Here is a 7,789-nt window from a genome sequence, read left to right on the forward strand (position 1 = left end):
ATGTAGTATAAACAAACTGATTTTTGTCTTTTTTTGGGGTGGGTCAGATGAGTTCTGAGCTCTTCTCTGTCTAAGACTAGTTCTTGAAAGATAGAACCTGATTTCAACAAACTCCTCCCAAGAGAACTGCCCTCTCCCCATGGCTCTGCAGCCGCTGCCCACATCGCTGCTCTCCTCCAGGAGCATAGCCGTTCCCTCAGCAGTGATCCCTGCATTTCATATGCAAGAACCTCCGAGATCCTTCTAAATAATTTCAACATGAGATAGTGTTAGGAAGCTAAAATCAAAGGCATGAGGGCTTGCATATTTAATAGGACGGAAAAGGCTTTCTGCAAAATGAGAACCACATTGAGAGCGTTGGGAGATTTCCCTGGTGCAGATTCTGAGCGGGGCCACGGGTTCAGCGCACAAGTGCGCAGACGCCATGCATGCAGCAAAGGCAATAATTACATCCTCTTTTTCTAAATTATGTTATCAGGAAACATCTATATGGTTTGCATGGGTCTAGATTACACTCTCAGAATAGAATGTTCTCTGCACAAAGAGCGCAGTTGTGGTAGATCGATGAGAACGCACTCAGAAACGTCAATTAAAGGTAATACAAGTCTTTAGAGCAGGATCAGGGAGCGAGCAGAGTTTGACATTCCTGTTTTCCCAACCCTGCCTTCCTCCCTAGGAAAGCAACAAAGCAGAACCACTCTGAAATTCACAAGGTTTAAAAATAAAATATTGCTTCTTCTCATTCTCTGCCCAGTTTGCACCGAGTGCCATTTCCCAGCCCAGGGCACGAACATTGCGTTTTCCTCAGGAGATCTCGCACTGCTGCTGGGTTAGGGGCTGCTTCCCACACCCGTACTGGGCAGCCCAGTGCCCGGAGCTGTGTGCTGGGAGCCCAGCTCTGCTGCCCACCTGCTCCCGGGCACCACCACAGCAGCCTCCTGAATTTCCACATCTTCAAAGTCAGCAGAGGCCTCCCAGTAGGAAACAACAGGGTGAGCCTGGGTAGAGGTGGGAACGAGGTGCCGACCTTTTGCCTTCTGCCCGTTAACGCGCGGTGCTCGTTTCCAGATGGTGAGCGGTCTGGGCACCATTGGGCACAGCCAGGAAGGGAGACCGACGTCAGTGCCGTCAGCGTGTCCTCTGCTGGGCCCCGCGATTTGCTGTTACAGAGGAAAATGGGAAAGTAATGTGCATCTTCCGTCAGCCTATTAATCCCACATCCCCTCCATGGACGTTAATTCAAATGTGAAACCTGAGCTGGATGAGCCCCGCGCCCACGGCAGCGCAGGCACCAGCTCCGCCACGCGTCCGCTCCTCGCTACGTGGCACTCATCGATCACGGCGATTGTGGTGGCGAGAGGTGGAACGCTTTCCCCTCCGCGACTCAGAACAAGAAGGATCTTATGTGGAATTTGTCCGTTTTTTCAGCTCAGCTAATTACTCGGGAACCGGTGTGGTTCAATTCTCTGCAAGCAGCGCAGGCGAGCAGATTCCATTCATAACTCAAATACCGAACAGCTTTGGCACCTTCCATTTTAGTGGCTTCCTTTATTAATAGTGAGGTGTTTCTTGTTGTTGCTGGGGTTGTTTTTTTTTTTGAACGCTTTTTCCCTCTGGGCAGAAAGCTGCTCCCTTTTCGTCACAGCCTCCATAATGAATTGCCGTGCACAAAGCCGGTCATACAATACGCAGCAGCAGCGCCGGGCGAGAATCTTTGGGAAGAGTTTCCATAGAAACACTGACGTCCTCCTGGCGAACAGGACACCGAGTTCTTTCAATGGGAGGTATGGGGTTTTAAAGGAGCAGTTGGGTGGCAGGGAGCCAGGCGGGCAGAGCCATGACTCTGCATCTCCCAGCAGAACAGAGGGGCTGCAGCGGGTGGGAGAAAAATCACCAATTACCCTCGCGTTAGCAGAATGTCGGATTTGATGACTGCTGCCGAGCGCTGCTGCGTACAGCCTGGCAACCAATGAAACCGCTGCCCACAGAGCGCACAGGAGCTGGGAGCCGAGGGCAGAAATACCAGGCTGAGAAAGACCTGCTCCTAAAACCTTGCTGGGTTTTGTCACCGATTCGGTCCCCAGAAGCCTTGAATTCAGCACGGGCTGTGGTGCCGCTGAGCCCCGGGCCGGGCAGGGTGCACCCCGCAGTGTGCCCTCAGCTCCAGCTCCGCTTGGAACGAGACAAGTGCTTGGCTGACGTTCCAGCCCTGCGATTGAAATAGCCGCACGTCTGCCCGCTGCGCGGTGGCAGAGCAGCCCTGTCTGGAAGAGGTTGTTTCTAGAAGGAAAACAGTCAGAGGAAATGTTTTTGCCAGAAATGCTGGAAACGGTACAAAAACCAAAAGGGAGTGAGCAAAAAGAACTCCCCTCCGAACGCTGTGCGCGTTGGGCAGGAACGCTTCGCTTTGAGCGATGCCCGGCTGTGATGAGAGGAGCACAAGAGCTCCTGCCCGCGGGGACAAGCTGTGCGCTGCTGCTGCTGCAGGGCCGGGCTCCCCAGGGCCGCTGTCCCCATCCCTCTGCCCGAGGCTGGAGCCTGCCTCGCTGCTGCGCTCACAGCTCAGCTCCCAGCTGGGAATGTCCTTCATGGGTCGGGCAGCCCTGGGGGCAGCCCCACACACCTCTGTTAGCCTTATGTATGCGGCTCTCTGGGCTGCGGGTGTGTGGCATTCCAAAATACTCTCTGGGTTTGCGTGCCTCTGCTGCTCTGTGTCTCTCTACTGAGCACACAGAGCATCCAGAACTCCATCACAGCATCACAGCTCTGCGCCTTCCCAAATCTGCTCTAGGGGGTCCTCAGTTCGTAACCGTAACCGTAACCACTTGTCCTCTGCCATTCTCAGACATGGCAGCTATTCATCCTGCTGCTGTTGCAGTGCTGAAAATTCCGTGATGGAAGTTACATTATTTCAGATCTATATGGTTATGATGCTGCCTGGCGTTCTGGTTGATAATTTCATAACTGAGACATTTGTTAACCTGGTGGGCTCCAGAAAGGATGTTTGATACCAAACATGGAACTGACCTGTTTGCGGAATGTTTGTGTGGAGATTATTTCACCTGAACCTGCTCAGCAAGAGCTGCTGCAGGCGCAGGGAGACCAAGAGCCCCCGGGTCGGAGGAGCCTGGGGAAGAGCCCCGGTGCTGGGGACGCGCTTGGGTTGTTTCAAAGGATGATGGCAGGAATTGCTTTCAAGGGAATAGGAAGAGACGGTAAAGCAGACCTCCACCCTTAATGGTACCTACCTTTTTTACCCATTAGTCTCAGTCTTCTGCAGTCTTGCTGCAGAATCAGAAATGCTTTATCTTGTTTTGTAGATGGGAAAACAACGCCTGTGCAGGACAGTGACGGTTCTCTGAGGACATCCCCAAAACACAGGCACAATGACCTAGCGCAGTGCTCTGTGCATGGGATGATCTTGTAGAGGTGTTGGAGATAAGGACCAATTTAGGATGAAAGAGCCACTTTAGTTCAGCACTCCATCCTTGCTTGCAGTCAGGTGAATGTGAAGGCTCATTATGCCTTCTCGATTAACATAATTCCATACGGTGTTCAGACAGCAGGTGATGAACTCGATTTAAATGCGGGGCTCGGCTGGATCTGCACGCAGCGGGGAGGGCAGGGCAGCCTGCAGCACAGCCGGGGTGACCGCCCCGAGCGGGGCCAGCCCGCAGCCAGGTGAGCGCAGCACCCGGGGCCACCTCCCTCTGCAGGCCTGCACAAAATGGAGCACTCCCTGGGGCTCATTTAGGAAGAAACACAGGTAAAGCAGGAGGACACAACTGGTTTGACTGCAATTGTGGCCTCCGAGCTCTTTTCTGTGGTACTCTGCAAGAGCGAGCAATAAACGGAATGATCTGCGTGACCGATATTAAACCACCATCAGAGCCGTTCTGAGGTTCTTCTAAGGCAGATCTCCTTGCAGCTCCCCTTGTGCCACAGATGCTGCGTCTTCCAGGCTCTGAGATACAGAGGCGCTGGACATGTGCGTGGTACCAGGGCGGAACATTCGAGTGAGGGAAATCCCACCCAGGATGAGGCACAACCCATGCTGTGGGCAGGTGGCCCTGGGGGCGGGGGGCACGGCACAGCCCCACTCCTCCTCCTGGAACTGAGCCCCGTGCAAGCACAGAGCAATGTGTTCCCTGCGCTGCATCGCTGGAGCCTCCTTTCCTGCAGATCCCGCTTCTTTTTCACATCAGCGCCGCTCCTAAATCTAGGACACAGATGCTCAGTCCTGCCTTCTGGGCTTTCATCCATCAGCTTTGCAAAGTTTTGGTGATACGACAGTAATAGGAAGCTGCTTGTGTTTAATGGCACGGCATGGGGAAAGCCTTTCCAAAGGGTTATACGTCTTTGGTTGTTATTTATGCCATCTGAAAAAGAAGGACTTCTTCTGGTAGTGAAAAATGAATGCGTGCTCCATCCTTCAGAATGCTGCTGGGGCCTCTGACGCGGCGCAGCAAGCCGGTCTGAACACTGACGTTTGGTAAAGGCGGCTGAAATGTGCCGAGCACCGAGCCCACGCTCCCCCGGCACAATGGAGGTCCCCAGCACACAGGGCAGGACAGGGAGGAGGAAGGCATCCTGCTGAAGACAATTTGATACCAAAAACCAAGCAGGGCCATAATAATTACAGCCACCTAGTGGGCAAAGGTTTGCTTTGTCTCACTGTTGCATCCGCTTTTATTATTTTTCATGAATACATAAAATGTGAAATATTTTCCTTCTGGCATCGTACTCTGGATGTGTGAGGAGAGTCGGGTCCCACCCTGCACTGCTGTCCTGACTCGGCCGTGCTGGGGGATCCACTCAGGCCCCGCTGCAGCTGCGGGGACAGTGCTGCTGTTACAGCAGATTTCCTTTCTGCGAGCAGCTCGTTAGGTTTTGAGGTTAGATCCGTGACAACACAACTTTTAAGTTCAGAGGATGGCAAGGAGCCAGCGAGGCTCCCAGCGGCACCAGCAGCCGCTCCCTTCCGCTGCTCTGTACAAATCCCTCTGGCTCTTGATGTCCTCCATCACTTCAGGAGCTCTGCAGGCATCACGGGGTATCTCATGTTCGATAGCATCTCTGGCGGGTTTCTACTGAAAAAGCAAATTGGAAAGTAAGTATTTCATCTAAATCTTTGCATATCAAAAGGAAGAAAAAGCACACGCCTCTCTTTATCCTCCTTTTATACGCGGCATATGGGCTGAAACTATGAACTTCAGATCTGAATTCCAGCAAGTCCAAAGCATCTCGATTTAGCCCGTAATAAAACCCGCACTGGGGGCTCACAGCAGCTCTTGGGTCCACCTCAGAGAGAGGGAAAAGGTCCTCCGTGCGGGTTTGCTCTTTTAGAAGTTGGGTTTTCTGTTGTCTTTTCTTTTAAACTTCACTTGTACTCAAGATTTTAGAAACGTATTTACAGAACAAACCTCAGAATAACCTCCCCAGGCTTTTGGTCGCACGCGGCAGAGCGGAATAGCAGGCCGTGGGATTTTTAACCCTATGACAAGCAAAAAGTGGCTGTGAATTTTGGAAATCCTCTTTGGCACGCGTTCAAGCCGGCCTTAATGAGAAACGCCCCATGCCAACCTCATGACTCAGCCCAACCGGCAGCTTTTGACACTCATCCCACGAGTCGCTGGCCTTCCCTGGGAAGAAAACAAGGCTGCCCCTCCCTTCCTTCCTGCACCTCATGGGCTGCTGCTGAGGCAGTGCATCTTTTGTATCGGCAGGATTTAATGCTGATCTCATGCCTATGGATTCCGAGGGGAGCTGGTGGCTGTGCATTCCTCCTGCCTCGTGGGCCCGCTGCGCTGAGCAGCTCCGCCGTGCTACCCCGCTGCGTGTCCAGGCCATGGGAGGCTCTGTGCAGCCAGCGTGCAAAATCCTTCTGCAGCTCCGGTGCAAATCCTTCTGAAGACGGCTGCACATCAAATATATCACAATGTTGCTTCTAAATCCTAGATATATATTTGTAGGAGGTACATACATACATGCTTTCTGTATTATTTATACGGTGTGTGAATACCCGAGCAGCCGCTACCCAGAGGCAGCCAGTGTTTGCAAAGGGAAATGCTGCTTCAGTCTGCGGTGCTGCCGAACTGGCAGTGCTGGGGTAAGCCTTGCCCCGTGCCCACTGCAGAGGTGGCAGTGACGGGCAACGGCTCAGCTGCTGCCATTGCGAATTCCTTGACCTCTGACAGTTGGTTTTGTTTTGTTTTTATTATTATTTTTTAATCACAGCCTTTTCCATGCATGGGCTGTGCAGCATAGCGTGCCGTAAACAATCTTAGGTAGAGACAGAGCTAGATCTGTGATGCAGTTACCGGTACTTCATTAACCTTTATCTTGACAAGTGAAAATAACGTGGTGTGATTCAGGGTAAATTTTTCACTTGCAGAGAAAAAAATGGTGCCAAAAGGAAGCAAACAGACGAGACATGAACCAACAAACGCCTTGATAGAAAAAAACAGCTGGGCTGGGCTGGGCTGGCTGGGCACGCTGCTGATGAGCTCCTCTATGCTCCCAGTGCCGACAGCGCCGGCACGCAACCCAGTGAGCCCCAGCGAAGCAGGTCCTGGCAGGACGGAGCTCAGCACGGCTTCTGTTCTGCTGCAGCCTGCGGTGGCCGGCAGAGTCCCCCAGAGGAGATGGCAGAGCCAGTGAGTAATAAGGAGAACTGATGTTTTTCCAAGCCGAAACCAGCCTGACTCACCACTATTTTGTTTCTTTTATTGTTATTTGTATTGCTCTGATGCCAGACATCAGATCTCAGTTACTGAGCCCAGGGTTTTATCACCATATAACAGGAGAAAGTGCCCTCTGAAATGCTTCCAAACTAAATGAATAGGAGGGAAAAAAAGGAAAAAGCAGAGCAGCTTGCTGCAATCCAGGGCAGAACACTTCCTGATGCCCGGCTGCTGAGCTCGCCATGAGGTCAGTGTCTGCTCCTGGCATGGCTGCCATCGAAGCGGCTCTCTGGGGCTGGTATCTGCCATGGAAGCATCTTTCCTGAGCCAGTACCTAGCACAGGGTGAGACTCGGATGGTTGGTGATACCCATCGGCCTCTGCCCTGTCTGCCGGCTGTGATATGCATCTGTCCCCGAAAGCCATCACCCTTACCCTAAGGAGTTTAATAAAATATAAGGACCCAGATTCGGTAATGCCAATAGAAGTAAAACTGCTCTCAGATCCAGACAGAGAAGTACAAACAAGAAGATGTCTGAAAGACAAAAGCTGACTGAAAGATCAATGCAGGAAAGCTTTGCAGGAGGTCTGGGGCTGAATGTGAGGAGTAGGATGGGCACTGGCGTATGTAGAAGCTACTGGGAACTGCGCGGGAGAACGGGAGGTGCAGGTGGAAGAACTGGCAGAGGAGGACAGCAGGGAGAGGGGCTGGGTTTGGGTGGGCGTGCACCAGGGGAGGGCAGGCACAGGGCCAGGCGCTGCAGGAACCTCGTGCACAGCTGCATGGAGCACGAGAACAGGGGCTCCTGGCCAGCACCGCTCGTGGTGGGCACAGCAGGCAGCGTGAGGCCGGGTTCCGGGCAGCTCAGCCTGTGCCTTGGCCTAGGAAGGCGTGCCTGGCATTTTTGTCAGCGGTGTCTCTGGAAATAAATTATCAGCCCTTTGGGAAACTTGTGCCTATGTATTAAGACAATTACTGCTTTCTTCCAGCCTTGGCTGTGTAAAAACACATCACTTATTTTTTTGAGAACTTCTCATCTCCTTCTGTCAGTCATCTTGTCTCAGCAGGCAAAAAAGTCCCCAAATCGAGCTTCTAAGACACTCAAA

The 7,789-nt window shown here is 52.5% G+C and overlaps 1 long non-coding RNA gene across 1 annotated transcript; it reads right to left on the reverse strand.

Annotated features, from left to right (window-relative positions):
• Positions 293-7,194, reverse strand: LOC110407424. Its single transcript, XR_002443887.1, has 2 exons — positions 1,253-7,194; positions 293-1,160 (listed from the first exon to the last, which is right to left on the reverse strand). It is a non-coding gene; the product is annotated as an uncharacterized LOC110407424 (long non-coding RNA).

The sequence above is a fragment of the Numida meleagris genome, chromosome 17, assembly GCF_002078875.1.
Source record: "Numida meleagris isolate 19003 breed g44 Domestic line chromosome 17, NumMel1.0, whole genome shotgun sequence".
Taxonomy (NCBI): Eukaryota; Metazoa; Chordata; class Aves; order Galliformes; family Numididae; genus Numida; species Numida meleagris.